Raw genomic sequence first — 7912 nt, forward strand, 5'->3', positions numbered from 1 at the left:
AAACAAGCTGACATTATGAGAAGCAAACCAGCTAAGTTGGGCTGGCAGAGAGATGACAGATTGCGAGTGTTTTGTTCTTAAAAGCTTCAAAAATATCAATTATAGTCCTTGAAGACCATGCAAAAGCCTCTTTGCCTTTTTTCTTTCTTTCTATTTAGTAAACTAAAAGCTCCTTTCTTCCTGCATTTTGCTCTTCTTTTTTTTCAAAGGAGCTCTCCTTTGTTTCGATTAATGGAGTAAAAAGTTTTTATTTTTTTAAATTTTCTCTCCTTTTCATTTTGCTCTCTTGATTAGGTAACAAACAGTTTTCATGAATTTTTTTTTTTCAGGTTTGAGTTGGGCAACTGGCTATTTTTTTGGACAAAATTGAATTCTGGTGAAATAATTGATAATCCTTTACCCAGGTAATAAAGAGACCTCCACGAATAGCCAAAAAAACTCCCCACGAGGGTGGTTCATAATTTTGCTATGATTTTTTATTTTGGTAGAACCATAGGTATCTCCAAACCTATTGAACTAAAATTAAAATACCCATAATCTCACTTAAAAAAAAAATATATGACATGGAGCAATTAATCTTGAATTTTATGGCGAATTTGGACCGGACCTAATTTTTGCTGCCGATATCCGATAGAGACACACGATAGTTTTTCGAAAAGGAAATTTCAAGACGCACAACTTTTAAAAATGTGACAAGAATCGCAGCCTGTCACAAAATTCGATATGAAAATCTTATCGTTTAGGGATCAATTTTGCATTTTAATTATTTTTTAGATATTTTGAATATTTTTATAATTTTACATGTTAGAGTTTTATTTTCTATTATAAATAATTTCCCTTAATTATTAGAAACTCACTTTATCAAGGTGTCTCACCGCTCATCCCAATATTGATTGATGATTTTGATTTTGCTATAACTTTAATATAAATAATTATATTTTTATTTGGATTTTAATTTTGTACAGATTTTGAGCTGAAAATTAAAAAAAAATTAAAAAAAAACTATCTTAAAGCTATTTTTGACCGTCTTATTTAATGCTGTATTCCAAGCTCGACAGATAGAATACAAGGATTTCTGTTTTTTAGCTGTACAAAATTTAAAATTATTTCAAATAGCTGCAAATATAATCAGTATTAGGATAACAATTACATGAATAAAAAATTTATTTTACCTTTTTTTTAATAATTATTTTTTTATTTAAAAAAACATATATGTAAAAGACTGCTTAAAACGTAGAAAAGATCTCATCTCCCACAATTATCTCTACACCTCTCCTCTTCTCCTATTCTCTTCTTTCGGTGCACTCTTTTTTTTTTTCTGTAATTTTATTATGATTTTTAGAGATTAAACACACTGTTTCAATTAAAATTCATATTTATTTAAAATTATGAGATATTTTCTTAATTCCTGTTTATTTTAATTTCTATTTTTAAATTTTTTTCTATTTTTGAAACGTACCATATCCATCATTATTTTTTTAACAATTTAAAAGGCTATTGATTTACTTAGAAATATAATATATTGCTAATTAATCCAAATAAATACGTAATTATTTAATTAAATTAATATAAGTAGTAATTAATATATTTATTTATATTAAAAAATAGATTGATTTGATTTAAATAATTTTGCTTACAATTATTGATGAATTTGGATTCTTCCCCTCTTAAAATAATTAATTAATTAAATTTATACGCTTGATAAGATTATTAATTAAATACAAATTAATTTAAACGCTATGCATATTAATTTAATTTTAAGAAAAAATTAAATTTGTTTATTTTAACACTATAACTAAATAACAGACAATTAAATAAATCATATTTTAAATTAATAATTAACTGCAAATCTCTTAATTTTAATTACTTTTAACTGTATTATTTTTAGTTTAATATAAGAAATAAAAATATGCATTTTTAGTTTATAGCAATAGCAATCAGGTTGGAATTTCATTTCTCATCCCCTAATTAAAAAATCAATAGAATCAATTCTAATAAATTTTATTTCTCCTCCCCTAATCTAAGTTAAGAATAATAATTTAGCATAGAAAAATATCTGTGCTCTTCTTCATTTTTCTCTAAAGATTTCACAATGATATTTTCTGCCACATATGTTAAATTAAATAATTAAATAAATTTAAGTTGGAATTTAAATTAACACTTTTACATTTATTTCATTAATTAAATAAATTGATGAGTAATTTTCACCTAAAATCACTCAATTTTTAGTATATTTTCATTTTGATCACTCAACTTTAATTTCTTCTTTAAACTCTTCAAATTTTAAATAAATTTTCATTAAATTTCTTTTTACTTATAATTGCATGTTTTCAATAGATTAATATGATTTTTTTTTGTAAAAATCTCTCTTTTATTATTTATTTTATATTTTTGTTTTCTTTATTTATAAAAATATATTTTTTTTTCGCTTTTCATCTTTTCTCCCTTCTAAAAATATATAATTTTATTTTGTAATATATAAAAAAAATAAAAAAAATTTAAAATTACCTAAAATTATTACAGCTATCCATAACAAATGAGTAAAAAAAATTAAAAATAGAATAATTTCTTATTTTTTCCTGAATCAATACTCGGTATACATTAATTAATAATAAAAAAAAATAACAGCACATTTCTAACAATCATTACTTGTTGTATTTTTTAATAAAGTTAACAGAATATATATAATATATAGATTATATTTTATTATAATTTATCATTTCAATCTATTTTTAAATTTTAAATATTAAAATTTTATTCCACAAAAATAGAATAATAATTATTTAAAATCAATTTTGTTATAAATATGTACGAAATTATATAAATAACTATTTAAAAAACTTACTCATTAACTTTTAAACTAACATGATAATTAATAAATAATTTATATTTAATAAAATTTTATATTGTTATTTTAAATATAACAATATTATATATTTAAAATAAATTAATAAATAATATTTATAATTCAGCTGTTTAAATGCTAAAACTTTACCTATAAAATTATATAAATTAATATCTAAAAAATTATGTATTAATATTTGAAATAAAATTGTATCTAATTGATATCTTTATTATTAATAAATTTTTGTAGTGTGATTAAAAATAAAATTATAAATATTTAATAAATTGTGTGAGTACATATAAAAAAAAAGTAAAATGAAAGAGAGAAGAGAGAATAAAAATGAAAAACGGATGATAAGAAGGGGACAAAAATATATATATATATTTATTTATGTTAATTTAAAAATCTATAATAGTTGATAAAAAGAAGTTTACTAAAAGTAAATTAAAGTTAAAAGAGCTTTAAAAAAAATTAAAATTGAGTGACTAAAATGAAATTGTTGTTGTTGAAATTAGGTGAATGAACTAGCCGGATTGAAACTGTACTGTGATTGGTTAGAATCTGTAAAGAAGAAAACGTGAGGTGGTGGTGGGTGCCTACAGTAGGCACCCCGATGCTCAAATCAGTAGTGATGAATATAGATAATGCGAGGAATTGCTTAGAGTAGTGTTAGAGAATAGCATACCTTTACTTCTGTAATTTTTCTCCTTTTACATTGTAATGAGGTGAAGGTAAATATGATATTTTCCGATAATCCGACGGCAATGCGATCGATTGTTTAATAAGGGATGCTGTCAACTAACAGATTGGTGATCCTGTGATTACAGACATAATGGAAATACTCTAGACTGTACTCATTAATGGTAACTTGTCGCCGAGACTCGCTCTATCAAGGGAAGAACGAGTCTTTGATGATGATCCGGGTATTTGAGGTGTCCAGATTTTCCTTTCTTGAGATGGACAACCTTTTTTACGTATCTAGTTCTTGCCACGTGGCCCTATTTCGTAGTGACAACTCATAGTTTACCTTCGACGGTTGTTATGTATCATCAGAAGTCTTCCCGCTAGTCTTTGTTTTGCCTTCCTTTAGTCATAATGGGGGCCTTATTCTTTGGTCCCTATTAAAGTCTTTGCCGGTTACGTATCTAGTTCTTGCCACTGTATAAGAACCCTAATTTCTCTTTTATGTTTGCGATTACCTTCTTTGGGAGATGTGAAATGGAGCACTTTCTTTCTTCATTTTTAGGACAACTAGATTTGTATGGAAGATATCATCATGGTCTACGAAGAGCATCTGAAAGTGAGTTTTTGTGAAGGCACGGGCATACTGCTGAAGGTTGCATCTGGCCCGACTATAATACCTCTTCAGTGTCGCAATCCTTAGATCTTCATAAAAGTGCAATCATACTGCTTGGCATTGAGGGCTACAACTAGCCCGACTATAATGCCTTTTCAGTATTGTGACCCTAAGGAGAGGGGTTGGATTATCCAAGGTTAATTCTGAGGGCAAGGCCAGGAGGTAGTAGGAGAGACAGTTATTTGTATGGCCTTTTAAACAGTGTCTTCCCATAGGATGAGATGGAGTTTCTGCTAATAGATTTTTAAAGGTTCTGATGTAATAAAGACTTTACTTGTATTCCTTTTATCTCCTTTCAATCTTTTGTAATAAAAATGCTTATTTTGCCTATCTTATTTGGAAGCAAAGGCATATCCATTTGTGAGTTTTAACTCCCGGTTTAACAAATATTTTGTATAAAAATTTAGTAGAATATAATGAATACCTGAAAATGTGAACTGGCGAGTACTTGCCTTGTGTCTTAGCCTGGCAAAAACTGTCTTGTAGCCTTATTTAGTAGGATCAATGCCCAAATGGTCTGGCGGGAATCGTCTTGTGACCTAACCTAGCAAAAACCGCCTTGTGGTCTTATTTAGTGGAACCAATATCCGAATGGTCTAGCGGAAACTGCCTTATGACCTAACCTGGCAAAAACTGCCTTGTGGCCTTGTGTAACAGCCCGAAAATCGGACCGCTACCGGCGCTAGGATCCAGATCGGCTTAAGGCCGCCGGGACCCGTAGCAAGCCAAACATTCATCCTGCAAACCTGTTTAATCCCATACATGATCAACACATACATAAAATTTTTGAACTTTTCATTTCATTCAATCACCAAACTCAACCTGAGCTCGAGAATGGGGAGAAAACTCACCCATTTCCGATCTGAGGGCTCTTTATAGGTGGCCTGGTCATCGACCTTCGGCAGCCTAACATGCCCCCTAAACTCATGCATGTTCGGCGGCCGAACCTTGGCTCGTTCAAAACAAGCTTTCGGAGGCCAAAAGCGCTCCCGAAACCTTCCCATGTTCGGCGACCGAACTTCACTTTCGGCGGCCGAACCTGGCAAATGCCTCCTTGGTCTTTTCTTTTCAAAACTCAATTATTTTTCATTTAAAACCATGAAATCAGTAAAAACATTTTAGAAAACACATTCTACCCCTCTAGAAGACTCTAGCATCATCAAAATTCCAGATTCCAACGGAGATTCCGCCGGAAGGTAGGGATTCCGATGCCGGAATCTAGCCGGGTATTACACCTTGTTTAGTGGGACCAACACCTAAATGGTCTGGCGGGAACCGCTTTGTGATCTAACCTGGCAAAAACTACCTTGTGACCTTATTTAGTGGGACCAACACTTGAATGGTCTGGCGGGAATCGCCTTGTGACCTGGCCTGGTGAAAACTACCTTGTGGCCTTATTTTTTTAGTCTCTCTTTCTTTTAGGGAATAAAATCCCTCGTTACTAGTCACTGGAATACACAACATATGAAAATAACCTCGTTAACTCATTATTGATAAAATTTCCTCAAATTACAAATATTCCATACATAGAGAATAACTTGACCATTTAGTTTGGCCAGCTTATAGAACCCTGGTCGAATGAGCTTTGAGACCCTAAACAGTCCTTTCTAGTTCTTGCACAGCTTATCGGGTCCGACATTGCCACTTGTCATGTCTGCTCTTTTAACGATCAAGTCTCCTACATTAAAGGCTCGCGGCCTGACCTTCTGTTGAATATTCTAGACATTTTATTTTTTTAAACTGCCATTTTGATTGTAACCTTTTCTAGTAAGAATTCGGCTTGATCCAAATTGAATTACATCTTTTTGGGATATCCTGAAATTTCAGGGTGTTGTGTCTAAAACTGCTCACTTGTATTTCTATGGGGATGACTACTTCGGCTCCATATACAAGGGAAAAGGGTGTTTCCCTAGTAGCTGTTCTGGGAGTAGTTCTATATGCCTATAGTATATGGGATAACTCCTCGGGCCAATTGCCTTTGGCTTGATCGAGTCTTTTCTTCAACCCTTGTAATATGGTCATGTTTGTGACCTCTGTCATACTATTGGACTGGAGGTGCTAGGCTGAGTTAAACCTCAAACCAATTTTCCATTTCTTGTAAAAGTCTCTAAACCTGGTGCTTGCAAACAAAGTTCCATTATCGGTGATTACTATTTTAGGTATTCTGAATCTAGTGAATATATTTTTGCTGATAAAAGAGATTGCTTGTTGGGTAGCGATGGACTGTCCTGCCTCAGCTTCCGCCCATTTGCTGAAGTGATCTATTGCGATAACAAACTTCCTTGATCCGGACGCTATAGAGGATGGGCCAAGGATGTCTATCCCCCACTGAAAGAAATGTTAGAGACTTCCAATGGTCACTTGCATTTCTCCCAAGATCCTTGGGATGTTTGCATGTACTTAGCATCTCCAACATTTCTGGACAAGTTGCTTTGCATCCTACATTATCATTGGCTAGTAGTACCATTGTTTGAATGCTTTCCGAGCGATTTTTTGTGCTCCTTCATAGCTCCCGCAATCACCTTCATAGATATCTTTTAGGATTTCCTGACCTTCCTCTTTTGTAACACATAGCAGCCATGGCTATATGGAGGACCTCCTGTACAACCAATTATCAATTAGTACGTATTTAGAAGACTTCGTTATTATCTATTTAGTTGATAACTTATTGGATGAAAAGATCATCTTATGTCAAGAATTTGTTACGGGCGTCATCTATGATTCCCTCTCCTCTATGGGGAAAGACTCTTCAATCTCCATTATTAGAGTGTATAACTCCTCGAATTGAAATGGTTGAGTCAAGTGTTGTTCACTTGCTACTGTCATATTGGCTAAAAGATCTGCTTCTTCATTGTTGCCTCTGGCTACCTAGCGAAGTTCGCAGCTGCCTTGCCCACTTTTGACCTTCTCCATTAAGGACTGGACCTTTTCCTCATATTTGATAAGGTTTGATTCTCGGACTTTGAATTGTCCTTGCACTGATTAACAATCAATTGTGAGTCACTAAAAACAATCGATTTTTGAATACCTAGTGCCTTGATGATTCTCAGGGCCATTATTATTGCCTCGTACTCGGCCACGTTGTTGGTGGCTTTGAAGGTGAGTTTTGCCGCATACTGAAATTTTATGTCGATTTGAGACTGCAAAAGGATCCTGATTCCTAAACCTCTGACCCTGAAAGCTTTATCTGTCCAAACCTTCCATTCTTCTATGGTCGCTTCAGAGGACTTAAATAGTTCTAACAGTGGAGTCATCTTTGCGACAAAGTTGGCTAGTATATGGACTTTCATGGCCTTTCTTGGAATATATCTGATATCATAGACCAACAATATTACTGCCCAAGTGGACAACCATCCGGATAACTCCGGACTGTGTAAAACCTTTTGCAGAAGATAATCGGTTCTAACTTCTATGGTGTATGACTCGAAGTATGGTTGCAACTTTGTGGCCAACATGAGTATTGAAAATATTAATTTTTCAGGGGGGTAATTCAACTCTGCCGCTTTCAGAAACTTGGCTGGCGTAATATATTGGGCTTTATTCTCCATTGTTTTCGCGAACAAGCACCAATAAACTGTTTTCTATATCACAGATAAATATAAAAATAAAACATCACCTTTGCAAGCGGGCTTAGCAACAAAGGAGATAATAAAAAGGTTTTTAGACTTTCAAATGCTTCCGTACACTTTTTCCCCCACTCAAACCTACCT

The sequence above is a fragment of the Manihot esculenta genome, chromosome 16 (genome assembly GCF_001659605.2).
Source record: "Manihot esculenta cultivar AM560-2 chromosome 16, M.esculenta_v8, whole genome shotgun sequence".
Lineage (NCBI taxonomy): Eukaryota > Viridiplantae > Streptophyta > Magnoliopsida > Malpighiales > Euphorbiaceae > Manihot > Manihot esculenta.